Below are 27,316 nucleotides of genomic sequence, written 5' to 3'. Positions count from 1 at the left end.
GTCTCGTCTAGTGCGCTTTCTGGTAATTTACGTCTGCACTAATTTACTGAAGCAGCTCGTTAACGATAAGCGTAAAAATACGTCTGAATAAATGGCGGCAAGACTTCCGAACAAAATGAGCGATATACCCTTTACGCATCATAACAGAATAAAGCAAATAAAGCATAACGAGATTTACGCATCAAAACGTACCTAATAGCTGTCCTGATTTTTCATTCTCTTATTAGCTGACCCAAACTTATTTGAAAGAGGAACCAGGTGGCTCCTTGCACGAATGGGAGCAGTCGGACCTTAGACAGGAGGACAACCGACCTCAGCAGTGGCGACTGCCGGGCGGACAGACGAACCCGACCCGTCGACCCGACCCGACCCATCGTCCGTCGGAGGAGGGCGGCTCGGCTCGGCGGCGGCGGCGGTGGCGCTCTCGGCACGGGTGAAAATCTCCAGTGTCCGGTGGCGTCCGGGTGTCGCTCGCAGCGCCTGAGGCCGCCGGCCACCGTAGCCCATTGGCTGCCTTTCTCGATGGCCACCGACCTAAGGGGTACACGGCACGAGGTAACCGGCGCGCTAGCCGGTGGTCAGAGGCGTCCCGGACGGCGGGGGGAGAGGTGGTAGTCGACGAGCCGACGGCGACCGGTGGTGATAGGGACTCGGAGGACCGGCCAGGATACAGAGGAAGGACAGGTGAGGGACTTTGGAGGGGTGCAGAGCAGTGGGAGGGACTGGACCTGTTTGACAGTTGTCTCTCTGATGTGTTTGTTTTGCCTAAATACCGTCAGCCAGGACAGTGTCCGCAGAAAAATACCGAAAGGCGTGAATATGGATTATAACTGGCTGAGCTTGAATCGCTTTAGGTATAGTTCACCAATGCGGCACGTCAGTTAGTGATCAACTCAACGATTCAGTACATGCTTTTGTGAAACGGGTTTAGGCTAACTTTTCGTTAGCCTAAACCCGATTTTCAATTTATTTTAATTTACCCTAACTTTTTGGATAGCATAAATTAAAACTAGTGTATTTTGATAGGAACAGCCCAGATCCGAGTTTATACTAACTTTGGAGCACGTTAGCCTAAACCAGATTTACCCTAACCCGGCCAATTAAACGATTCTGTTAGTTCATATTTTATCCACCAGGGTTTGCTTCATACTCAAAGGCCTTCCTCGTCCAGTAAAAGATCTGGCAGCGATGTGCCACGTCGATTTGGAAGCACGACTGAGATACAATTTCGGCGCAGCTGTTTGCACGCCGGAATATCTTTGAGCGTTATTGTTGTTGTTGCACATGCAGTTTCAAGGATGGTGGCAGTGGTCGCTGTGTGTCTACAACAGGTAAGCTAAATATTGTTCTCCCTGATATATGATAGATCAGGTTAAGTAAACAGCCAGAAGAACTCCACCCACCCATATTGTTGTCACTTGTCTCCTTGTTTTGTTTTGTTTTTCCACCTACCTTCTTGCAAAAATTGCCTGTAGGTAGCTTGTGCCTGCCATGACATGACTAGAGTCCATACCGGTATCCCTTTTTGCTTTATCTTGGCGGCTATATAGTTGTGTGAAGATGGTGGATACTAGGCTCATGTGTTGTTAATGGTTACATCACTTTTCATTTTGAAATGAAGGAGCAGGGCATCCTTATAATTTGAATTGTAAAACTAACCATACTTTGTTGGAAGCTGTTCTGTTAGGTTGTGCATCAGATGGGTAAAGGACGAGGCTCAAATCCAAATATTGATTGACCAATGAAAGGTTAAAGTGGGCAGGGCCATGACCATGTAACGAAAAAATGGACGTGATTTTGTGCATCCTAGCTTTCAAATGAAAAAATAAGACATAAGCAAGTTGTGATTCACACAAGGCCTGTACTCACTCAGCGCACAATTAAGGCGGTCCTAATGAAGTTAGTTGTGACTCAAGGCCAACCGACGTTTGACGGCAATTGCTGATCGAAAGAAACGTGCCAGAAAAAGTGAGTAATTAAGAGATGGTAAATAGTTTTTATTTGTATTAATTTGTTTACAATATTGTCAATTATAGCAAAATTAATTATTATTCAATAGTTACTATTTTGTGTTTATTGTTTTAAAAATAAATTTCTTAACTTGTTTCATAGTGCCGATCCATTTATGGAATGGCCAGCTGATTGTCTGCCAAAGTGGACGCCCAGAACCTGCAAAAAATATCGTCATTTTTGGGTGAATGTACGTACTTTTGTCAAGTATTACTCGTTAACTATCATTCCTTTGGTAAATGGAAGCTTTTTCTCTTCAGTGGGTGTACTCAATACCGCAAGTATTGTCCCGTTACACTGAATGCACCCCGTCATAGCGGGGGCTGCATTTATGCCCATATATTGTCATAGGTACGAGATCCATTTATTGATTGATCAATGTTTTTATTTCTGCCTCATAGTTTCCCCAATTGGCATGCTTCTTGTAAAACACTGATTGGCAGTGCTGCTAGCTGGTGGCAAAGAAAAATGATGAAGCTAACCACACACAAAAAAAATACAGCCAAAATAATGACTGTTTTTAATGCAAAGCATGCTAAAAGACAATCAGGGAATTTTATTTTTATGGAGGTGATCTGGTGTCAGAATCAAACTGTTGATTCCACAAACATTAGTTTGTGTTTTGTTTTTGATAGTTTGGCTATTAACAAAATTGCATAGGCGTAGGAACAGGAGGGGCCAGGTGGGCAAGTGCCCACCTACTTTTTGAGGTGGGGGGCCGGGGGCTACAGGGCCTCCTGTAAGGGATTTTCAATGGAGGGGGGGGGGCAGAGGCTCAAGGAGCCAAACCTAGGGTTCCCTCAAATCCTGTTTTCTCATCGGATTTAGGCCACTTATTTTTAGTCATAGCCCTGCCATGATGATCTTTTCTTAACTAATAAAAATAAAATAGTAGCCTATCTTATCCATGCTTTGATATTTATTTGTCACTCTTTCACATTGCCTGACCAGGTGGTTACAAAAATGAAATACAAAGGAAATACAAACCTCCCAATTTTAGTGCTACTTTGCTCAAAATTTTGCGCTGAACCTGAATCCCCTTTCAGCATTTGGGGCCTGGGGGTAGGTCTGGTCAGGTAAGCTCAGGTCAACCAGTGTCCAGTAGCTAGCCTAGGTGTCATGCCAGGTAGCCAAAGTAGGTGTCAATCACCACTGAAAGGGAGCTTCGTAACATGGGAAGCTTCGTAACATATTTTTTGGCACCAAAACCTCTCCTGAAAATGGATCCTAAATTCGACATCTGCAAAAAGGACACTAATACATATTGAAACTTGAAAAGGTGAAGCAAGGTCATCTTAATCTAAGCTCAGTAACCTTGACCACCTGACCCTAATGCGACCCTGACACCTACCATAAGGCATGGTATTACAATCATCCCACAAGTTGGCGTTTTTTTTAAGACACAAATAGTTTGAAAACGCGTCGATAATGTGCGCTAACACGCAGAATCGCGATTCTGCCATGCCATGGTCTCTAGAAACACGCCATAGGTCAAGGGTCATGGGGTTCGGGGTCATATAATTGTCATGATGTGTGTAATTTTGATTAGCTCGTGAATGCGAAAAGTTTCGCCGCGATCGGCCACCTTTTACGAGTTTTTTTTTAACTGAGGGTCATGGATGGGTCTATCCGACCTCCCAATAAGCGCGACGTTCAATTTCTTTTACTGTGTAACAGATGCTGCTTTTCGATTGCTTTGTGCCCTGATTTACTATGTACCTAAGCACAAACATGCCCTCTCCATTCCTTGTGCCTTGCCCTATCCTGAAGTCGTACACCTTGTTATCCTCCCCTACTATACCCCTAGGGTATGTGGCCTGCCCAGTATCCTGTCCTTACGTCTTGTACCTTGCCCTGCCCTTCCTTCAGGCCCTGTGCCCCGCCCTGTCCTGCCCTCAAATCCGATACCTTATGTACTCTGCCTTGAAGTTGTATGCGCTGTCTTCCCATCTTTACGCCCGTGCCCTGCCCTACCCTAGTTTGAGGCCCTGTGCCCTTCTCTGCCCTCAAGCCTTGTACACTTGTCCTGCCATCAGACCCCGTGCCCTGCCTTGCCCTCAGGTGCTGTGCCCTGTCCTGCCATCAGGTCTTGTGCCTTCCCATGCCCTCATGCCCCGGCCCAGCGTCCTTCCTCAAGCCTGATGCCTTGCCCTGTCTCAGGCCCTGTCCTGTCATGTTTTGCTACCAGGCCCCATGTGCATGCCCTGCCCTCAGACCCTGTCCTATTCTGTCATTAAGCCTTGTGCATTGTCTTGCCCTCAGACCCCGCCCTCGCACTAAGCTGCTGTGCTCTGCCCTGTCATCAGGCCTTGTGCTGTCCCATGCCATCAGCCCTGTGTCCTACTCTGCCCTCAAGCCTTGCACACTGCATTTCCCTAAGGTCTCGTGTCCCACTGCTCTCAGTTTTGGGTCACCGTTGGATATCGAGTGCGCTGCTCATCATATACCGATGACGATGCCGTATTGTGGTGTCAAGCCAGCTAGAACCTCTATGTCACACTATCCGACCAGGTTTTTGCTGGTGAGGTCATCTCAGGTCAAGTTAGTTCAAGGTAAATGATATGTGTTTGTATGTCTGTGTGTGTCTGTGTGTATACTGATGTGTGCACCGATTGTTTATGTGTCCATATTACATGAGATCAAGAAATGAGAAACTTTTACTAAAAATACAGTCAAAGAAACTTCACAAAAAGTAAATTCCGCTTGCCTAAAGCGCAATGTTTCCAGATGACCTAGGTTGACCTTGACCCTAACCTTGACATCTGTATATCGTCAAACAACATGTTCACTGATAGGGGAGGTAAGACTGGGAAAAAAGGCCGAAATCAAGGTGTCAAAAGCTCACAAGACCCATGGCCAACGCAAGATATTGGGTATTTGTCATTAGGGTCATGACATGACCTGATGAACAAGGTCATATCTCCGAAACCCAAAACCACAGACTTGACATTTTCAGTGGACATCGAGAAAGGATAGAGGAGCAGCTATACGAAAAATCAGGCATCTAGCTCTAAAAATGTTGAGTGCAGAGCAGAAAAAAACTACCAGGGGGTGGCAACCACCACCCCCCCCCCCATGTGCGGGCGAGGGTTAATGATCTGAGAGGCCCTTCTATCTGTACTTGCCAAAGGAGGCCCCTGAGACTGATGGTGGCCAGAAGAGGCCTTCGAGACTGATGGTCTGAGAGGACCTTCTATTCAAACTATGCAGAGGAGGTCCCTGAGAATAAAAGTCCTAAGACCCCTGCGGCGGCAACTGGCCGTTAAAAAAGAAAAAAAAATATGGCCATATTTCGGCTCGGTAGGGCCCCACAGAGCTCGTGAGAGCACCTCGAGGGCTCCTAAGTAGACACGCTAATCCCCATAAGGGTGCCACACCAGCTTCTGAAGGCTCCTTGTAGGCACCTAAGGGCCCCTTCCGGCCTCTAACGGCTCCACCCGCCTGTAATGGCTCCACACCAGTGTTTATGAGCGCCACACACCGGCGCCTTTGAAGGTCATACCTACCAGTGTCTCTTAAAGGAAATAGTTCACTTTTCACATGTTTTTTTTTAAACTGGAATAGCAGTTTTGTACTTTGTAGCTTGAGCTGAGACTAGCACAAAGATGATTGGCTCTTTGTGCCTTTTACGGCTCAACAATCACCCTAGACGAAGATATTCCATTTCTCATTCCAAAAAGAGTGCCTTTCAGAGGAATGCGCGCCTTGCAGAGGAATGCAGTCACCTCATCGTCAGCCAATCAGCATGGGTAGGTTTGAACTACACAATATGATTGGTCAACGCGTTGTAAGGTTCCGCGATAAACATAATTTTATATAGAATATAGTTCTTCCTAGATTAAAATATGGAAAATAATCCTTCATACAAAAAGGTTTTATTTTATTTTCTGATAATTATGATCATGAAAATCACTAATCTGTAGTAAAATACAAATTTCAGGAAAATGAACCATTTCCTTCAAGGCCCTATATCGGTGGCTCTGAGGGCCCCACACCGGCGCCTCTGGGGCCCACACACGTGTGCATCTCAACTCTCAAGGCTCTATAGGTTCATCTGAAGGACCCACACCGACACCTCTGAGGGCCCCACACCAGTATCTCTGAGCTCTAAATGTCCCACACCGGTGACTGAGGAGTGAGGACGCACCGGCGCCAGAGAACACTAACGGCTCCACAAGGCCACTGAAGGCACCACACAAGCTCTCACTGAGCTCTTATATCCCATACCGGCCTCTGAGGGATACCGGCCTCTGAGGGTCTGAGAGGCCCGTCTATCCACAGTCCACACTAGTCAGAGGAGGTATCTGAGACTTCGGACTATTATTCTCAGGGGCCTCCCATGCCTAGTTTGAATAGAAGGGCCTCTCAGACCATCAGTCTCAAAGGCCATTTCTGGCCACCGTCAGTCTCAGGGGCCTCCTTTGGCAACTATAGATAGAAGGGCCTCTTAGATCATCAATCCCAGGGGCTTTCTCTGGCTGGTATGAATAGAAGAGCCTCGCAGATTATTAATTTCAGGGTCGTCTCTTGGTTAGTATGAATAGGAGGGGCTCTCAGACCCTTAAGTTCATGGGCCTCCTCTGCCTTTTATGAATAGTAGGTCCTCTCAAACCACCAGTCTCAATTGCCTCCTCTGGCCAGTGTGAATAGAAGGGTCTCTCAGACCATCAGTCTCATTGGCCTTCTTCCGGCCAGTATACATATAAGGGCCTGTTAGACCATCAATCCCAGGGGCGCCTTAGGTTAGTATAAATAGAAGAGTCTCTCAGACCATTTATCTCAGGGGGCTCCTGTGCAGCTGTGGCTAGTATAAATAAAAGGGTCTCTCAGACCATCAGTCTCGGGGCCTCCCTAGGACAGTGTGGATAGAGGGGCCTCCTCAGATTCACTAGGACCTCTCTGACCATCAGTCTCAGAGGCCTCTTCTGACTATTGAGGATAGAGGGGCCTCTTCTGACTAGTGAGGGTAGGGGGATCCCAGACCACCAATGTCCAGGGGCCAATTCTGACTAGTGTGGATGGAGGGGCCTCCCAGTCTCAGGGACCTCCTCTGACTAGTGTGGATAGACGCCAGACGGGCCTCTCAGACCGCCAGTGTCAGGGGCCTCCCCAGACCAGTGTGGATATTGGGGCCTCCTCATATCCACTAGCGCCTCTCAGGGCATCAGTTCCAGGGGCCTCCGCTGACGAGTATGGATAGAGGGCCTCCTTGGATCAACAAGGGTCCCTTGGACTCTGTGCGTGGGGATTCGTGGAACTTATTTTTACCGAGTTTGTTTATTCTGGAAGGTGACCACGTCCTAGACGAGAGGGCCTCGAGTAAAAAGTGGGTGTGGGGTGTGGGGGGGGGGGCAAAACACATGGTTGGCCCCCAGGACTTCCTCTGAGATGCTAGGGGGGGGGGGGCGTAGCCCCCGCAGCGATGCCGCTGCCCCCCTCCCCCCCAGTGAAGCTGAATAGAAAAATAGGTCCTCTCGGCATCACTCATCATTCTGCTAGGGACTTCATGGTGGTGCGCCGCCCCGCATGAAAACTGCGCGGCTTGAATCAGGCATCAGTACACGTTCAGAAACTGAGCCCACCTGTGCAGCCTGGTTGAGTGACTCTAACCAATCGCTAGCCAGGATGTTGCGCCGGTAATACTTATCACTGATAGTGGTTTTCTGTGGCGTCATGAACAGCTTGAATATTACACAGCAGCTGAGCATGCTTCAGGTCTAGATTTTGGCCGGATGTTTGACGCCGGGCGACGCCGTTCGAGCTGCTGGCAGCCCACACATGGTCAATTTGACGGCTCAACGGATATCGCAGCTCGAACGGCTTCCCATCCGACCAGGCCACCTCATTCATCTCTTCCTTCGACCAGTGGACACGCCCTGGCCTGAGTCCAAACTCCAAAGGTGGTGGACTGGTTGTTTTCCCGTCAATTTCATTGTCTTTTTCAGTTTGAAGGGCAGTAAAACCAAGCTAAAGGGCGGGTAATGGTGAATCATGATGTGGGACCTCTTATTATCTGCCTTGGTAAGAATTCGAGTCTGTTTGCGTTTCCCTGTCGCTATCTTGACAACTCTTCTCACCACTTGGCAAAGGGCGCCTTTTGCGATCGAGGCCGGACTGAGTCTGCCACCAAGTCCCAGTCTGTTACGCCTCAGGCAGATGTGCTACTGGCTGCTGCTGATGTCCAGCTGCTGACAGACCAGCTTCTGGCTCATGCCACCATGCCACCAACACTTAGCCTTACTACGAAACGAGAGACTGTACTCCCTTCTCTCCACTTCCTTGAACGAAAACTATCAAATGAAACCGTTGGCGACTCGACTCTTACTCAGAGCAAGAGTCATTTCGCAAGGTCAGGTCACTGCTGAGTTGAGAGCAGATACCAGAGCTTTGTCTCATGGAGCTGAGCTGGCGGCCGCCGCGCCGGTGCACGCGTACTTGCGCTCGTGACATCCGTGCTGGGGGCACTCGTATGTGAACCGTGGTGGCGTTGCCTCTGTGACCCGGGGGCTACCTGGCCGGCTCGGATACGCGGCGATGGCGGGCAGGGCGCCCGAGTTCGATGCGGACGTTGAGTGCTTCGGTGCTTATACGCGGCGGTTAAATCAGTACTTTGTGGCGCAAGATATCGGGAGTGATCAAGAAGCAAAGAAGCGGGCCGTGCTGCTTTGTGCGATCGGCGCAAAAACGTTCGGTCTGCTGGAAGATCTTATTGCTCCAGCCACTGTAAGTGAGAAAACATACGTTCAGCTGGTCAGCGTTTTGCAAAGTCACTTCGAGCCGGATAAATCTGAAATAGTGGCCAGATTCCGGTTTCATTCGTGCTTCAGGAATGGCGGTGAGACAGTTGCTAATTTTCTAGCGCGGCTTCGTAAGCTGGCTAAAGACTGTTCGTTCGCACCTAATGTCCTTAATGAAATGCTGCGTGACCGTTTGGTCTGTGGCATACGGAACGAGTTGCTGCAACCTTGCTTCTCAGTGAGCCGGGGCTGACGCTCCAGTCGGCGGAGCAGCTGGCCCAGGCACACGAGTCGGCGGCAGCGAGTGCGGCTGAGCTCAGCGGCGGTGCTGAGCAGCGAGCAGATGGAGCCTCCGTTCATCGGCTGACTGGTGCCCGGGGTCCGCTGCGGCTGCGTAGCAGTTCCAGGGGTGCCGGTGCTGCCCGCGCTCCTGCCGGCTACAGGGACGGCGGTGGCGGCGCAGCAGACTCCAGAGCTGGTGGTCGGCTGCGCTCTCAGCGTGACAGGACGACGCCCGGGCCAGGTGACAGCACGGCGGCGAGCTGTTTCAGGTGCCTGAGGTATCATCAGCCGGACACGTGCCCGTTCATCGATAAGGTGTGCTACAGCTGTGGCCTCAGGGGTCACGTCCGAGCTGCCTGCAGGAAGAACCAGCAGCACCTCCGCCATGTCTCGGCTGATGGCGACGCGTTACAAGGGTCGGACGCGTAGGAGGGTAGCAGAGAGGACGGCACTACGCAACCGAGGAGTTCTAGTCCCGGGACCGGTGAGGAGGTGTACAGCATTTTCACCGTCCGGACCGGCCTCAGTGTCAGGCGACCGCCGCTGATGGTGCCGATAGCGCTCGACGGTCAGAAGGTCGAGATGGAGCTGGACCGACTCTGTCGGTCTGCTCTGACGCCGGGTTTCGGCAGCTCTGGCCCTGTGGAGGGCCGAAGCTGGAACCGTGTTCGGTGAAGCTGAAGACCTACAGCGGTGAGCAGCTGCCAGTCATGGGGCAGGCTGCAGTGAACGTTCAGTACGGCGGACAGGCTCAGCGACTCCCTCTCATCGTAGTCGAAGGTGGCGGGCCCTGGCTGTTCGGCAGGAACTGGCTGGGACACATCAGGCTCGACTGGCCCTCCATCTGTTGAGTGACTGCGGAGACCCGTGTGCAGCCCATCCTGGACGAGTTCGCTGACGTCTTCAAGGAGGAGCTGGGCTGCTATCGAGGCGGGGAAGTCGGCATCGACGTAGACCCGGACGTCCAGCCTCGTTCCTTCAAGCCTCGCACCGTACCGCTGGCCTTTAGGGAAGCTGTGGACGCCGAGCTGGAGGACCAGATCCGTGGCGGACTCTGGGAACAGGTACGGCACAGCAAATGGGTGGCTCCCTTGGTGGTTGTCCCCAAGGCTGGGGGTCAGTCAATACGGGTGTGTGGGGACTACCGCTTTACCGTCAACAGGGCTGCTAAGGCAGAGCAGTATGCCTTGCCGCGTGTGGAGGAACTGTACTCAAAACTCTCGGGATGTACCATATTTTCAAAGATCGACTTGAAAAACGCGTATAATCAGCTTCCGCTAAATGAAAAGGCCCGCGAGTATCTCACGGTTAACACCCCGAGGGGTCTTCTTCGACCCTTCGGTTGACCTTCGCCTATTCGAGTGCAGTGTCGCTGTTCCAGCGGACGCTGGAAACTGTCCCGGCTGGTATCTCTGGCGTTGGGGTCTTCTTGGACGACATTGTAGTTGCGGGTGTCGATGCCGCTGCGCATGACGAGGCCCTCCGGCAGGTTCTTAGACGGCTGGAGGAAGCGGGTTTTAGGGTCAACAAGGCCAAGTGTAGCTTCGGCGTCAGCAGCGTGACCTATCTGGGGCTTAAGATAAGCAGCCGTGGTGTGGAGACCACCGACGAGAAAACGGCCACGATTGTCCGTGCCCCGGAACCGCGGGATGCTAAGGAACTGCGTAAGTGGCTAGTAATCAACTACATATGGGAAATTCCTTGAGAACCTGGCGAGTGTCTTGGCTCCGCTCTATCGTCTTCTAAAGGCAGATCAGCCCTGGCAGTGTGCTGAGGCAGAGAAGTCTGCTTTTCGGAAAGCCAAAGAGATGCTAGTTAGCCCTCCTGCACTAGCCCATTTTGATCCCGCCCTTCCGGTGGTTCTCGCCTGTGACGCGGGACCGGTCGGCATTGGCTGTGTGTTGAGCCAGCGGACGTCACAGGGCAAGCGACCTGTGGCTTACTATTCGCGCACGTTGAATGACACCGAACTAGATACTCACAGACTGATAAAGAGGCATTAGCTGTAGTGACCGGCGTTAAGAAATTTCACTATTACCTAGCGGGGCGAACTTTCACTATACAGTCAGAGCATAGGCCTCATAGGAGAGCAGAAATCTTTGCCCGTGATTGCGTCACCTAGGATGGTCCGCTGGGCTCTGATGCTTGGGGCCTACGATTACCACCTTGAGTACCGGCGAGGATCTAAGCAAGGCCACTGTGACGCGCTTAGCAGGCTGCCTTCGTGCGAGAAGGCTTGTTCGAGCGTTCCAATTCCGGCTGAGACTGTCCATTTACTTGAGTTCATCGACTCATCCCCAGTGAATGTGTCCCAGATACAGCGGTGGACCGCTCTGGATCCCGTGTTGTCAGCGGTACATCGATATGTCAGAGATGGCTGGCCGGATGTCAATAGTGTTTCCCTCAGCCCTGATTTTCAGCCGTACAGGTCCCGTATAGGTGAACTGAGTGTGCAGGATGGCTGTGTTTTGTGGGGGTCACGAGTGGTGGTCCCGCCGCAGGGACGGGGGTGCCATGTTGAAGTTATTACATGAAGGTCATGCTGGCGAGTGTAGAACCAAAATGTTGGCTAAAATGTATGTTTGGTGGCCAAAAATCGATGACGACATTCGTGATATCGTGAAGTGTTGTGTGAAGTGTCAGGAACTGAAGGGCAGGGCCCCTGACGCTCCACTGCATCCTTGGCAGTGGCCGACTCGACCTGGCAGCGAGTCCATGTAGACTATTGCTCGGCTAACGGATAGATGTTTCTGGTGATAGTCGACGCCCACTCCAAATGGATGGACGTCTACCCAACTCGTTCCTCCGACTCACTGATCACGATTGAGAAATTACGAGCGTCGTTTGCGTGCTGGGGAGTGCCAACAGTGCTAGTGACAGACTACGCCCAGTGTTTTGTATCACAGCAATTCAAAACGTTTTGCAGTGTAAATGGGATCAGGCACTTCACGACACCCAGCCTATCACCCAAATCAAACGGCTTAGCCTAAAGAAGCGTGCAAAGCTTCAAAAACGGGCTGTACAAACAGATCTCGGGGTCCATTAAGACCAAGGTCTCTCGATTTCTGTTTAGGTACCGCACAACACCGCATACTACGACCTCATGTACGCCCGCCGAATTATTTCTGGGTCGTGTGCCACGCACTCATTTAGATGGTGTGCTACCAGATAGGCAGGAGCGTATACGGAGACAGCAGGAGGCTCAAAAGACGTACCGTGATCGAAATGCCCGTGAACGATGTCTGAACCCGGGTGACCCTGTGTATGTGCCTGCTGTCGATAGATTGCAGGGATTGGAGCGTTGTCGGTGGGCGCCCGGTCGTGTAGTGTTCGTAGAGGGAGTTAAGGTCACTGTGGAGCTAAATGACGGAAGGGTGATTGTGCGGCACGCCGACCAGGTTCGTGAGCGATATTCAGCTGTTCCGCATGTCGCTAACGATCCTCTCCGTTCCAGAGTGACACCGATACCTGCTCCTGATCCGGTCACGGAGAGCGCCGCTGCATCTGCACGGCATGCTCCCGTTCCCGGACAATTACTGGCCTCCACTCCCGATCGGCTGCCGGCTCCTGATCGAGCGCCTGCTCCTGGCCGGCCGCCTGTTCCGGCGCCGCCAGGGCTGACCGGAGCGGTGCCCGCGCCGGGTGTGACCACCGTCCCGCCGTCCGCACCCTCTCCCAGCGCGCCGTGGTACCGGCTGAGAGACCGGTCCACCCTGCGGCCCCCAGACCGATACGTGGCGAGCTATGAGTAGGCGTTTTGTTTCAGTTGTTATTTGTTCTGTGAGGTGCATATTTATTTGTTTGTTGCTGTGCAAGTATTCGGGGTGGAGGAGTGTCATGGAGCTGAGCTGGCGGCCGCCGCGCCGGTGCACGCGTACTTGCGCTCGTGACATGCGCTCATGACACTCGTATGTGAACCGTGGTGGCGTTGCCTCTGTGACCCGGGGGCTACCTGGCCGGCTCGAATACAGTTTGGACCGAGACACCGTCTGTGCTAATATGCATTCATCCAATTTTCCAGCTTCCACATTAAGCAAGAAACTGTGCGAGCAGATATGGCGAAAAATAGATGTTCGGATAATTTCGTTACACCCTGTATGTTCTAGTGCAAACTAATGCTATGATGCTAGGGGAGCGGCTGCAGGCTGGCGTAGCGCGTGCGGCCTTACGGTGGTTGGGTGAACGTGCCACCTTCTGCTGTGGGGTGGGTGGGGTGGGGGAGGTCCTCCTTGACCCCGTGCCGGCCCCGCCACCTGTGCTGCGCCATCTTTGGGCTGGCGACGGTGTGGAAGCGCGTACCTTCCGTCAGTTTTCCAGGCATCTGAAGTCTGAACTCGGCGCTGGCCCTGTCGTCGATGTCTGCGCGTGAGCCGTGACGGGTGCCACAGCCTGCTGGCACTGGCGGGTACGTGCCGTGTACATGTGGTGCGGACTGCGGGACCGACTTGAACCACTCGAAGCCAACGGAGACCAGCCACCCTCATTCGCTCAGATTTATGTGAACGACCCACGTGCCGAAATACTGATGCCGAGGACCACGCACGCATTGTGGCATCACATAGAAAACACCTATTACATCCGGGAACGACTCCGAACGGCCATTTTCGGGAAATTTACCGTCCGCGGTGAATATTCCTGGGAATATGCTCTGAACGTATCAACCGAATTTGATGTTAGTGCCGGACCCGTGGACTCAGAACTGCGTCACTAATGCCTGTTCATAAATGTAGCGCGGCGTGAGCCATCCATGGACTGCGTGTTTCTTTTTTCCAACCAAAGGTAGGCACTATACCTGAAGATGCTTCTTTGTAACCAAACCAAACAAAAACTAACAACCTAACCTAACCTAACTTGACCTAACCTACAGCCTACAAACCTACAACGCGCCAAAAATTTCAGCCGCCGGCGGGATTCGAACCTTCGGTCCTCTGAACACGGGGCGAGTGCGCTAACCAACCACTACACCTCGGAGACAGATGGCCGGATAAAGGTGTTGTAAGTCACTTGACAATGACGCACTGGGATATACTCCGTATAGCGCCTTCCTTTAATTGGAAAAAAAAGAATTACGCCCGTGGACTAGCCTCTTCAACTCCGTGGCAGTGTCTCCCAATCTGCGGAAAGTTCAGCTGGTCGCATGATAACCTGGCGAAGTTTTCTGGCTCTGTTTCAACGGCTCCTTCATATTCCCTTCATATCAGCATAAGCCAGATTTAGGCTAACTTGCAATTAAACGATCAAAAATGTTAGCTTAAGTTTCGTTAGGGTAAATTAAACGGTGTTTTATTTGGTTAGGCTAAGCCCGAAAAACGCGTATGCATGGTGTCTACCCTATCATCTCATCTCACAGCCCTAAAATGTCTGAATAGATGAATACTTCCGAACCCAATAGACCGAGCCCAACAGAGCAGATGAACGAAAATGAACTTTGGAACCATGCGAGTTAACAAATGTGCCGCAAAGCACAGTTCTTGGATGGATAAAACTGACAAATGCGCTTTCTATGAAAGTTTTTTTTTGTGATTAGCCATAACCAATGGTAAGCTACAGCCACAAAAACATACTGCTTGTAGCTAACATTCTCGTAGAAGATTCACTTCGATCAATTTAATTAGACAGTAATAGGATATTATTGGACAGTGAATGGTCGATTGGTGTTGAGGTGTAGTCGCAAACCAGTTTTCAGGTAGGGCAGTTGGCATTTAACCCGCGCACCGACGGGGGGGGCGGATATCCGCCCCCCCCCCTGAGGTTTTTCGCGAATAGCGGGAAAACCGCGGCGCGTAGCGCCGCGAAATTTGGTATGACTATCACCTCATCAATTTTACACATGGTGTGCAAGTTTGAACCTCCTAACTTTTAAGGTCAGGTCACCAGGTCACTTTGAATGACCCAACCTCAAGTCACTTTTTTGCAACTTTGTCACCGTGCCAGAGCTACAGTAGATGTCGGAGGCCTTTGAAAGTCGCAGGATATTATCAGGTCATTAGTAGCTACAATTTGTATATCTCGGAATTTTGATATCGGTGACCTAAGGTCAGGTCAATTTCGCGACCTCCCCATTATAAGTCAATGGGGGAAAAATCAACTCCCTGTTTTTACCACTAAAACGGGTCGGAATGGCCCCATATACCATACATGACTTCATATACGATCAACCTTCACTACCTTGAGGTCTGTTTTGCTGTTGGGCAGCTGTGAGGTCATGTGACGTCATCAAAGGTCACCAAAGGTTTTTGGCCAATAACTCCGTACAGGAACAAGATACAGACGCGTGGATGGTCTCATTGTGTTCAGCTCGTCAAGACGCATCGAATGATATACATGATGACCTCGAGGTCACGTGACCTGAGGTCAACCTTTGACCTTGACCTTTCGAGGTCAACATATATATCATTCGATGCGGATTGACGAGAGGATCACGATGATGCCCTTAGTTTGTTCCTATCTTGACTAATTCGAAAGTTATTCGAGAAAAACTCTCTCCATATTTAGCGCCGCCATTTTGACTTTTTCGACCCCTGTGACGTCATCTTTGACCTGACCTGAAAATGACCTTAGTAAAAATTGTAGATCTTGGCCGTGCGTATCCGATGCCGTTTACCGCTTGTCGCTATCTTGCTTCGTTCTCGAGATCTCAGGGGGGGGGGCGGTCATCCGCCCCCCCCGTCGGTACTAAGTTGGCGCAGACCCCCGTCGGTGCGCGGGTTAATGCTGTAAGGATTGTAGGTACACAAGTGTAGGCCTACTCAAACTGTTTATGATAAGCAATTATATTCGCCGTTTTCGAGACGGGCTGTTTGACGAATGCACCTAATTTAACTAAATGTGCATCAGTTCTCTTTTACAATAAATATCTTCATATCATGAATTTATTTTAGTTTTTTAGTAAAAAATAATGTCTGATAATTTGAAAAATTTGTGCCTAGCATCTGAGCAACCCAAACGGATAACTTTTAAGAAACACACTGATCCTAATCTGACCAAATCTACACCAAATCTGCACCTAATTTGTACCAAATTTGTACCAGATGGCCTTCGTGAAAACGGCTAAATGACCGAGTTTTCTTACACATGAACAATGATATGTTATTTGAGCATTACACCTATTGCGGATATGATTCAATTAAACTCATCAAAATGGCATTGCGCCACGACCAGGCTCGTAAACGGTTGCATTTGAGCATACTTCTTGTATTTCCATAAATCACCAACAGGCTTACGCCTATTGACAGGTGAAGTTACACTACTTTATTGACTGTTAATTGATACCAAAAATATCGTCCAGCGGCAAAGATTGGAACTGGGAGGTTCCTTTTCCTATTCTTTTACCTCCGCATTCATATTACGGCCACAGGGCTCCGAACATAAGTCATCAATCATCTCTGACCGTAATTGACTCATTAGCCCTCGAGCACGTGACCGGGGGCGGGCTCACTCACTATGGGTCACGTGACTGGCTGTGGCGCCCGGTGTGACGGGTCGAAGTGCTTCCGTTAGCCCGCGGACGTCTGCTCGAGCGGCCTTGGGCGATGGGAGCTGGCCCACTGAGCCAGAACTGAGGCGGTGATTGTGTAGAATAGTGGCTGGCGAACAGATTTGATGTGATTGTGTTCCACTGCCTGAGATGTAAGACATGTGCCGCCGGCACTGTGTTATTGGCTGAATTGGACATCACAGATTAAGCATCGTTTTGAAGCGGCAGCAAAGAAAGAATAGATTTGCTGTCAACAACAGCAACGACAGCCAACAACAACGTATCCTTTTTGTAACAACAACGTATCCTTTTCGGCTATCGATGCAGTTATGTCTATAAAACACATCCGCTGCTCCAGTCACATTGATATCCTAACTCATAATTCCTTAGATTGGGATACCTACCTACTTTGCGTCTTTGCCCTCCCGTATCGCTGTTACTTCAGGCTAGCCACGCGTTCCTGTGTGATGCCTTATTCATCGTCGTCTCTGCGAAGAGAGCAGCGAACTGTTTAATCTACATTTGATGTCGGGCTTACAGTTGACGTCGGGTCCTCTGATCTTACTACTGATCATACATTTCATATTTCCTTCGCTTTGGTGCATCTTGACGGTGCAATTTTGTCGGCATTAATACTAATGCGCCGTTTTCAAAAGGTGGCCACTGGTGGCTGCCCCTATTCACCTGACAGAAGGAGAGAGTGGCTCCACCGGGCCGCAGGGGTGACTCCATACAGCTATCGCGGCCATCCGCCCGTCCCGGAGCACCCCATTCGTCAGACGTGACGTCCCTCTCGGCCTGACCCGCAGCACGGTCCTCTAGGACTCCCTCCCTCCCTTCCGGAGCACCCCATTCGTCAGACGCGACGTCCCTCTCGGCCTGGCCGCAGCCAGGTCCACTAGGACTCCCTCCCTCCCTCCCTCCCTCCCTCCCTCCCTCCCTCCCTCCTCTCTCTCTCTCTTTCTCTCTCTCTCCTTTCCTCCCTGACTCCCTCTCTGCCTCTGTCCTCTAACCCTTATTCCTTATTTCACTCCGTCCTCTCCCGATAATGGACACGGAACTGGCTTCTCAATAAGCCATGTCATCCTCACTGTACCCTGGACTGCAGTCTCAAGAATCCTTCAAGTTCATCATGTTGTGCGTGGTCACTTTTGTTCTTCGTTAAAATACTATATAAAAGCATGCTCGGCTCTACCATGGCTATTTCGAGTCGAAATTACAAAATGCCGAAATTTTCGACATTTCGTGATTTGCTTTGTCTGCTTTTGCCCAACGATATATGGCTTTCTTTCATACCTATTCATTTTCCGAGATTCTTCGTTTTTACCCTGAAACTCAATCGCTCTTATTAATTTTTCATCGTTTTCTTTGCGTCTTTTTATGTTCTACTTCTCTCTCCCCTTCTTCAGCTCACTCTCATTACCTGCTCTCCCTGGCTATCAAGATGTTTCTCCTCTCACCACCCTCCCACCCTCTCCCATGCTGCACAAAACTGTATATGATGGGCGATCAGACCTCCTCGTCAGGCCTCTCGAGAAAGCTGCCCCTCCTCAGGGGCTGTCGGCAAGTCTGAGATGTAACGCTCCGACAGGGTAGGTCTCAGAGGTCGGCTAGCTGCTGCATGGGTAATGTCACAGAAGTCAGGTGTTTACACCGCAGGGTTGTATACCAATCAAGTCGATTGAATTGATTGATTTGTTTCAACGCGTATTTTGAGTTGATTGGATTGAGTCGATTGACTTTTCGAGATGACTGGTTGACTGACTCGTTTGACTTTAGCGACTGGTTGACTGATTTGATTCCCGAAAATTAGAGTGACTCGTATGATTGAGTCGATTGAATGGAAAGTTCAAATAAGTTTTAGTTGACGAAAAATATTGACACCAATTGATGACATCAAAGATCACAAAACTACACTGAAAACTGCTTGTCATCACAACTGCAATATGGGGTAGATGGCCAAATAAAGAACAGGGCCTAAACATGGACAGCGACCTTTGACTTTCAACTGCAATAACTGCTCCAATCCTGGTGATAGAACCTGGCGATACACCTACCTACCTTTCTGCACTCAGCAGGAAACATAGACCTCTAGAAGTCCTTTTTAGGTCAATGGCAGGAAACGTTTTTTTTTTTAATCCAGATGATAAAGTGCAAGTCCCTATATACTAATAAAGTGTGATTAATTAAAGGGACCCTCCCACCTTCGAAAAAGTTAAAGAATTGGCATGAAAGTGATGTCGCTCGGTTCAGAAAGAGCAAAAACGAATATCTACCAAATTTCATCGAAAAATATTCACCGGTTTTCAAGATATTAGACTTTTACTTTTGTTTACTTTTTGGGATCTCCGCTGTTCCTAGCGACTTTATTTGAATGTGCGGCATTTGTTGCGCGCAAAGCAGCATATACCACCGCGTGCTACAAAACGTTTTAGTCAAACATTTAAAAAGCGTTAGATATCTGCGCTGACGTCACACATTCAGAGGGGTATTCCTAAGCATTAGCCCCTCTGAATCAAAATGCTGCAATTTTGAAATTCAATATTTCCGATTTAAGGCATTTCTCGATGTTGTGAGTGCCGAAACCGGTAATTGTGAGCCAGGGACCCCATTTTGGCTATCTCAACTCAAATCTAATGTTAAGGTGGGAGGGTCCCTTTAATAATTCACATCTCCAAATCTCCTCAGAAACAACCCACTGAACTCTATATAACTATCAAGGCCATCTATAGAAGGTACAGTCACTCCCCCGCCGACCAATCAGAGACAGATCCTGAGTGACTTCACCCCTGATGCTCGCCAGGGGTACTCCATTCCTTTACAACGTAAAAATGACTAACTTCATTTGAAGATTGTTGGTGACACTCTACACATATCGCTCAGCCGTTGATGTCATTAGAAAGTCCAACCAATTTTCTAGCGATAAAAAGAGCGGCAATATGCTAAGAAATGGCCGATTTTAAAGATATAGACGATTTAAAAATCCCCTGCAGTTGCAGGAAAGCAACGTAAAAACGCATTCAGCTTATATTCTTACTATGAATAAATCATTTTTCAATAAGTTTTTAGATATGGTATCGATTTATTGAACAACTTTATTACAATATTTTTATTACTCGGAACTTTATTTCAAAATAATATTTTTCAAAAATGGCAACTGTTGGCAAGTATAACTTTGAAGCGATTGTGGCGCACCGCGCCATTATTGTCCTGAGGCCCCCTTATGATGTCATCAAAAGTGGAGTGACATGGGCCTGATAACTATCTAAAAATACCCTGATCTGAAACCCCTACAAAAATAACTGAAACAAAAGCGCCGTTTTCGTCTCGCTAATTACGTTTACGACATTAATAGCTAATTTGCTGCATTGTTTAATTTGCAGCAGAACGTTTGTTGATCCTTTTCTCCTGAGAGCCTAAGCATAACATATTTAATATATTTCATTTTCCTTAAAATATTTTACCGAATATTATAAAGTGTTTTTATTTCAAAGGAAATAATAATTAAAGCGAAATTGGTGTTGTACAACCGATTTATTTTATGATGATCTACCATACTACATGATAATCAATGACGTCATCTTACCAAAATATCAAAAGACGTAGAATAAGGATTTATAAAAGCTTAGCATACTTATTGGCAAAACGTTTTCATTGTTTCGCAGTCGCACCGTGCCGTTTTCGCGTTGCTTTAATTTTCCTTGTTCCTACTTCCTTTGTCCTTAACTTATCCTGTGGTTTCAGAGTCCCTGTCCTCTCCATTTCCTTTTGAATATATTTTTAATCCTCATCCCTATCCCCCAGTTCTAACAGTTTCAAATTGTATTGCAATAAAATGTTTTGAATTCCTCACATAGGTACCTAACATTGACATGCCACATCCAGAGTCGTGGACCGCCAAATACTTCAAATCTCTTCCTTCCCAATCTGACAACATCCCACGTCTCAAATGCACATTGCGTGGCTAAAGCCCGTCAGTCTCTGTCTAACCGAAACCGTCACATGCATGATGCAGGTAAGATATTTATTTCTATTTCTATGGTTAATATGTTATTGATGCATATTATCCATTAAAATAGACATGGTGTAGGGTAAATGGCCAAATCACGAACACTGCCAAAATCCGAGCAGCCAACTTTTAACTGCAATATCTGATATTAAGTGTAAATGGAGTTGGAATACGGCCAAAATTAAATTGACAACTTTTTGGTGAAAGGTGGTGATTTGTGTTAAGGGGCGAATCAACTACTGGGTTATTTTGCACCCATTAAATGAAACTTCTGCTCCAATTCTACCCATTGAACCTCAATATCATGATCCACCTGTCCATCACTAGGTATCCTTCCTTATTACATAGAAATTTGAATGGCATGGCAATTTATAATTTTAAATGACAATATTTTTATGTTTCTTCTGTAGGTAGGTAGGTAGGTAGGTACACCAGACTGCTATGGACACTTTTCCAAGTTGGTGGGACAAAAAACCTAATGTATATCTTGGCTTGAGTCGTTTGATTGAGTTGATTGATTCCTTTCATTGTCGCGTTTGAGTCGATTGAATCAATTCCCGAAAACTGCTCTGACTTGATTGATTTGATTGGTTTCCCAAATTTGTCGTGATTGAATTGATTGCTATTGATTGAGTCGTATACAACCCTGTTACACCGATGATACACGAAAATCAGATGCTGACGCTAATGACACACTGAGCTAGGTCAGGTAGTGACTTGAACGACGCCCCGAGTTGGGGGTTTCGGTGCCCGGACTGGCAAGTGCCGCTCGAACCATGCTCGGATCATATGTCCTGAAGAGTGAAGACGCACCCGCTCGGTCCAGTGACTGGTCTACAGTCAGTCCTAGTGATAGGCAATTAGGTATACTTACAGTCTCTGGCCGGTCTAGTCTTCCTCGACTGCTCTGTCAGTCCCGGCGACTGTTCTATCAATGCCAGTGACTGGCCTCCGCTCGATCACGGCGCTCTCCCACCTGCGGTCAGTTTCCGTGGCGTTTCGTGAACGTTACCGTGATGCCGTCACACGCAGTCACGGTCAGTTTCCGACAGCTGCCATTCTCCGTCGGTCCGGCCTTGGCTACCGCCCCGCCCCGCCCCGCCGCGGCTCGTCCGAACCACGCCGATTACACCCGACAAGTATACGCCACAGACCCACTTTCGTTCTCGACACCACCGACCGAGCGGCGATGGCCATTTAGCGCCGACACGGACCGGCCCCTGCGCTCCCGGACCGGGGGCATAGCGCGGCAACACAGTGCAAACGCATTTAAAACTCAAGATGGCATTATTTAGGTACGGCGGAGGTGCGCCCAGCCATTTCTGGGCTTTAGAGAAATCAACAAACGTGATGTTTATCCATCCATCAGAAGGCCGGGAGCAAGCGCATTGATTAATATCCGCTATGATGATTGCCTACATTCACGTCAAATAAGCCGTCCGACTATCACCCCAGAGGCACGTCGAACTGCTCCATTTGTGCCTTTATCACGCGTCGCGGTCCCAAATTCCCCGAATCTCTGACGATTCTCACTCTGTCACTTGTGTTTCGGTGACCTCCATAGCACAAAACTCACGTGTCGCTATCTCTGGATGCCGGACGGATCCTCTCTCAGAGGGGTAGCGCGGCGAAAGTGACCTCACCGTTCGGACGGGCGCACCGGGGCCAGGGAAGTCCACTCCTCCGCGCAACTAATGGGGCGGCTTTGGGCCGGTCCGTGTCGTAACATCTCCCCAAGGGCCACTCGGGTGACGGATATTACGATTGTATATGGTAGGGGACGGCTGAAATGGACTGGAATGGAAAAGTGCTGGTGAGGGTTTCAAACAAAAAGTGTTGATTTCGCATTGGGTTGGGAGTTGAAATGCTGACCACCGGAGCAGAGCGTATTACTCGCATAGCAAAAAGCCGTGCTCAACCAGTAAATTTAGGCTACGTCTGTGTTGTTATGTGTAGGGGTCGGGTAATTCACAGTTATCCCTTGTACATTCGGTTGCAAAACCATATACCAATGCGCATTTGCCGACTTTGACCAGCATACCGGAAGTTGTGTCTTCGCGGCAGTTGACCTTGAAGACGGCATTTGACCATGGAGGTCAATAGCAAGATATCTCGCTAGATCGTCCTTCGCGCTTTATTTGCTGTGAACAATGAAACAATGCGTCCCAGACATTTTTTATCCGACACCCTGGTCCCATCATTAGACGCTATCGATTTAATTTCTTTCTTGTATCACAACTACAATAGACTTTCACCGCTCCAGACTATACTGAGACATGGGATGCTGGAACACTGCCAAATTATACCGGGGCAGGAGAAAGAGGAACAATGAACACTGCCTGGATTACAAGTACTGGGATAAGAGCTGAAAAGATGCCTGAAAGCTTACACCATGAAACGGCTAAAGTTCGAAATCTCCTGACTTTTTATACTTCAAGTCGAGCACAAATGTGGACCTTTTTATGGTAAAACATTGAACTATTCCAAAAAGAAGCCTTGTAAGTAAATTTAGTTAGTTGGTTTCAATCACCAGTAGGCATCATTTGCAACGTGTTCAAGTAACGTGATAGGAAGGTATTTCAATGAGGCCTGGGTCCAGCGTTGGACTGTGCGGCTCGGTCTACACACGTAGTTATCAGGTGCAGCGCCTCTCATCTACCGACTCCTCCCCACCCTTTTCACCCAGCAGCCTTCTGAATGCTGACTATACCGACCTACATCACACACTCGCACACGTCCCGTTGGCGCCGCAGTCGACAGCGCACGTACAGTGGCCGCCACACACTGAGCTACAACCGCTGCCGGCTCCCGAGGGCCCTTCATTTTCACTCATCATCGCTGCGCGGAAGGCGGTCAGGCCAGCCGGCCCCATCCGCGGCCCGGGCGACGCCGACACCGCACAAAAGCGCACGTGCACAGGCAGAGGGTGGCCTATAGAGTGCACTTGGGACCCTCGGCTCGGATATCGTTGGAAGCAGCTCTCGAGTCTCGATCTTAGCAACTCTCCGCAGCAGATCTCGATAGCAAGGCTCATTACCGTCTCTCGAAAACAGTTCTCGATAGCAACTCCCGAAGCCGCTATCTTTCGGCAGCAGCCCTCGATGCCAGCTCTAGGTAGTCTTTGCCAAGAGGGCGCCAAGAGTCCTTTTCCAAGAGTCAGTGAGAAGGACGTCTCGTGGTTTGGGAGCACGTGACTCCGTGACTGAAATGAGAGGCATCCCGCCCGCTCGGGGCGGCTGGAGGGGAATATGAAGTAGACAGCTCATTCAGAGGAAGTCGCACTTGGTACTGAAAGTGGCGGAGGGAGAGCGAGGCAGATCAAACAAAGCTGCCACTCTGCTGAAGAGGATGGAGTGGTAGTTCTGTGGACAGACGCGATATATGAGTGGTTCCCAGCCAGATGGGAAAGTGTAAGAATGTGCACTGTTTCCGGGAGGTCAAGATGCGTAACCCTCCGATTTAAATGCGATAAATGGTCACTGTTGCAGTCTTGAGTTTCATATTCAGACCACTGTAATTTATATTTTCGATGAGGACATATGGACTTGCTGTGTCGAGTTGTATCGAACATTATATCGTTCAGAAAAAAAAAAACAAGGAAACAATTATGAGTCGTCTTTTTCTAACCTAACTAACGCTTTGGTACTTTCAATAGTAGGTTAAACTTTGCTAGAGATTATTGTTGAAGAAACTAAGGGTGAAATGGAAGGTTCAATCGTTGAGGATCAAACAAATAACAGCGGTAAAGGGTATACTACTACGTAACTTCTACTGCACACAAGTGGGACGCGCCTCGGGCGCTAAATGTCTGACACCATCCCCACACGACATCCCAGAGCCCACAGCGGCCATATCGCACACGATCCGTATTATCCCCTCATCGGGCGTCCATCAATTACTCCGACTTAGAAAGCCAGACGCCGTAACCGTGGACTTAGCAACACACGAAACGGGTCACCAGGATCTGACCCCGGAGCTCTGGAGCTCAGTGGCGCCGAGTTAGTGTGCTGTGCTGCGCTGCGGTCACCAGCCCGCCCGGCTTCTCTGCGCAGTATGTCCGTCTTCCCGCTCCCTCCTGTCATAGCATTAACGGCTCCATCTCCCTACCCTTCCCCAAAGCATCCCAATCTCATCTTTCTGTCCCCTATCTCATTTAATTTTCGTCTCCATCTCCCACTACCCACCCCCATTGAATTTTCGTCTTCCACTATCCCTCACAGGCTGCCAAGCACCAGTGCCAGCTCCAGCTTCAGCTCCATTGCCAGCCTCTCGGTATCGTGACTGGCGCCAGCAAGCAGCTGCAATTATCTAGAAACTATCACTGCGGGCACCCGCTAAAAGAATTAGCCAGCTCCTCCGGAGGCGGCAATGCTTTTTACGGGCTAACTCGACTTTACGGCGTCTTAACCAACTGCTTGATGCTGAATTGCATCCAGGCCCAGGGTCATTGTGTCTGAGAATGTATCACTTAATCTTCAACTTTCTTGGCTTATGAGTTCCACTGCAATGCGATTAGCTTTATTGGCATGACGTTATACGTAGCCTAAAATCCAAGTGGTCGCTTCTAGGACACGTGGACTGTTTTACGTTTCTATCAGCTAACACGTCCTGCATAAAAAGATGCCTATAGGACGGCACCAGAAAGCCAATATTCTAGTACTGGTAGTCTGGCGCAGATGAACCATCATCGTCACCGATATTGCGACATCAATGCCGCCAGGCAGAGCCGTAAACTGTAATCGCCCCTCTCCTGGGTCACATGATCTAGCACGATGTGATCAATCAACAGTGAACCGTGTCTCCATGGAGATACTAAACACAATACAGCTTCCTGAAATCTCGGGAATCAGCTATGTAATTCGACGGGAAAGTGGGCTTCAGCGTAATGAAGGAGACGGCGCATGTCAGGCGTTAATGATCCGATTGTTTTCTCAGGCGGCGATAGTGTTACGTTGGATGACGTCAATGGTAGAGTGTTGACAATCTGTCAGACTGTGAAGGGTTTGTAACTGACTGGAACGGGTTTGTAAATAAGGTGAACGGATTGTAAACGACGGAAACACGGGTTGTAAACTTCACACGTGTGTGTAAATGACGAGAACGGAGCCACACACGCGCGCGCCAACGCTATGAGGAGAGGCGGCAGGAGTGACGTGTGCGATGCAGGAGTGACGTGTGCTTTCTTTCTTTCTTTCTTTCTTCTTTCTTTCTTTCTTTCTTTCTTTCTTTCTTTCTTTCTTTCTTTCTTTCTTTCTTTCTTTCTTTCTTTCTTTCTTTCTTTCTTTCTTTCTCTTTCTCTTTCTCTTTCTCTATCTCTTTCTCTCTCTCTTTCTTTCGCTCTCTCTCTCTCTCTCTCTCTCTCTCTCTCTCTCTCTCTCTCTCTCTCTCTCTCTCTCTCTTTTTCATCCCACCTCTTTCCTCTATCAATTTATGTATTCTTCCCTCCGAACTATAATCGAATCGCATTTGTTGCAACAAGCCCCATCTCCCAACAATAACATTTTCCGGCAAATATGCATTGCATAAGTGTGACTTCCTAATTTTTCGTTGCAGGATGTCTCCCTCTCCATTGCTCTTCGGATGTCTCCTAGCGGTTATGATGACCCCAATTGCCACATCTGACCTCGAAGACCTCTACCGGCACAACACCAATGCGTCATCAGCACGTGAGGCCCCAAGTTGATGGCGACTTCAGCGCATGAGCAAAAATGTATCTCCTGTTTATATAATTTAGCCTTTACATCACGGCCGCTTTTACCCAAATCAATTTTGTGAGGGTATAATTTTACGGTAGGTATAGATTACTAATAATAGCTTATTTTTCTCAAATATTAGGCTGGGATGATTAACTTACTAGGTAGGTACTCATGATACCGTGTGTATGTATGTGTGTCGTGTGTGTATGTATGTGTGTATGTTTCGCGTACATGATACATATGCATATGCATGTATGTACGTATGTGCATGTCATGCATGTACACAACTTAACGATTCGTATATACCTATTTTAAATACCAATTACAATAAATCCTTGTGTGCCACCCTTCTCAATCATTGTCTATTTCAATTTGCATATTTACCTTGTGGTAAATATGCAAATTGAATGTAGGTTACATGCATTACCTACATTGACATCTATAAAACTTATTGTACTAATTCTTAAAATACTCTAGTCCGTGCTGTTTCCTGAGGTTCTGTCTGGCAACAAGCCTAGCTTAGCCGGACGGAGCCAAGGGTTTCGGCAATAAAAATAACCTTGCAAGAACTTGACCAGGCATGCTTTTCCCCACCTTGAGTATGAATGCGTATTGCGTTAATTACTAACACTGGTATAAATGATAGTTGCTTGTGTGGTATAGTGGGCAGTCATTTTGCTTCACTTGGCAATGACTACTTTCCTCCTTTTTGGCGTACTTACTAACATTTTTTAGTAGTATTGCATGCGTTATATTTATTTATATTTTCCACTTCTTAGCAGGGAGTGCCGCGACTTGATCAATTTATTATGTTACCTGGTGTTAAAGTAAGGTCTCTGTGCGTCGCCGGGACTGTGGGAGGGGGCACTCCTGGTTACCTGATCATGGGTAACGGACTATCTTAGAAAAAAAAAATGATCACCGCCGACTACACGTTTGAATCTTCATTTAAGTAGGTATCAGCGCTGCTTTGTCTGACACATTTTGACATCGATCTTTCAGAAAATGAGTCACACAGCCGCGAGAAGCGGTTCATCGCCTACAACTACGACGAGAAGCGGATCACGTTCCCTCCGGGCACGGGTTTGTGCTGACGCCGACTTCT

The 27,316-nt window shown here is 48.8% G+C and overlaps 2 long non-coding RNA genes across 2 annotated transcripts; both read left to right on the top strand.

Annotated features, from left to right (window-relative positions):
• Positions 1-571: 571 nt before the first annotated feature.
• Positions 572-27,313, top strand: LOC122365563. The gene is made up of 3 exons (XR_006253770.1): positions 572-684; positions 26,069-26,181; positions 27,214-27,313. It is a non-coding gene; the product is annotated as an uncharacterized LOC122365563 (long non-coding RNA).
• On the top strand, positions 8,407-13,012 carry LOC122365564. Its single transcript, XR_006253771.1, has 2 exons — positions 8,407-10,093; positions 12,484-13,012. It is a non-coding gene; the product is annotated as an uncharacterized LOC122365564 (long non-coding RNA).
• Positions 27,314-27,316: the final 3 nt, after the last annotated feature.

The sequence above is a fragment of the Amphibalanus amphitrite genome, unplaced genomic scaffold, assembly GCF_019059575.1.
Source record: "Amphibalanus amphitrite isolate SeventyFive unplaced genomic scaffold, NRLGWU_Aamphi_draft 000748F_arrow, whole genome shotgun sequence".
In the NCBI taxonomy this organism is placed as follows: domain Eukaryota; kingdom Metazoa; phylum Arthropoda; class Thecostraca; order Balanomorpha; family Balanidae; genus Amphibalanus; species Amphibalanus amphitrite.
The sequence above is the reverse complement of the archived record's forward strand: the minus strand, read 5'-3'. Positions and strand labels throughout refer to the sequence as shown.